The sequence below is a fragment of the Acyrthosiphon pisum genome, chromosome A3 (assembly GCF_005508785.2).
Source record: "Acyrthosiphon pisum isolate AL4f chromosome A3, pea_aphid_22Mar2018_4r6ur, whole genome shotgun sequence".
Classification (NCBI taxonomy): domain Eukaryota; kingdom Metazoa; phylum Arthropoda; class Insecta; order Hemiptera; family Aphididae; genus Acyrthosiphon; species Acyrthosiphon pisum.
This window is the reverse complement of record NC_042496.1, coordinates 18,966,110-18,966,958: the sequence shown is the minus strand read 5'-3', so window position 1 is coordinate 18,966,958 and position 849 is coordinate 18,966,110.

Genomic DNA, 849 nt, shown 5'->3' with positions numbered 1-849 from the left:
CGTACTACACTAATAGTGTCGTACTGCACACTATTTTATGGCCGTTTATTACTGTTTATTACTTGTTGTAATATGAGTTAACAACTTGTGATTAATATTTACGCAGCAGTTGTAAGCGGCACAAAATTTAAAATTAACACAGACGTAAACGTGTATTGACTATTGAAGTTTGAATTCAGATTCAAATCAAACAATGGCATGAGTAAAAATAATTTTAAAAAATGGAAAAAAATTCAGCGTTATAAAAAAAGTATATTTTTCAAAATCAAGAGATCTGAAAATATCATTTGGTTACGAGTTGGACGCTGAGTTTGAAATTATAAATGTTACAGCAAAAAGAAGAAAAATAAAAATAAATGAAATTAGTGTATTGATCCACGCGTAAAACTCAAAACTACCAATATCTGAAACAAAATAAGATAAAGATCTGGTAAAACTTTGTGAAACAACCTACTATAACACTATTATGTATAATATACTATTTATATTATGGGCCAGATGTAATATAGAACATAATAGGTGCTGTTCTACTTAAGAGGACGTGATATCCGCATGTGTTGTCTCCGTCTTACAAGTGCGTAACATAGCAAATTTTACGCTCAGCAGAACTCGTGTAGCTCCGTTAATTTAAGAATTAGAGTGAATTGACCTCTTATAAAATCTAAAGATAAGTTTATTATCTAGGTAACCTCATATGCTTTTTAGTGTATTTTAATTTTAACGCGAGTTATGAGTATTTTAAAATTGTAAATTTTTCAGAGCGACATCCACTTACCCACTTTTTTATATTTTTAACTAATGATTAGGGTTCGGATTTGAAGGCAATATAATCAATAAAAAAAGAATTTA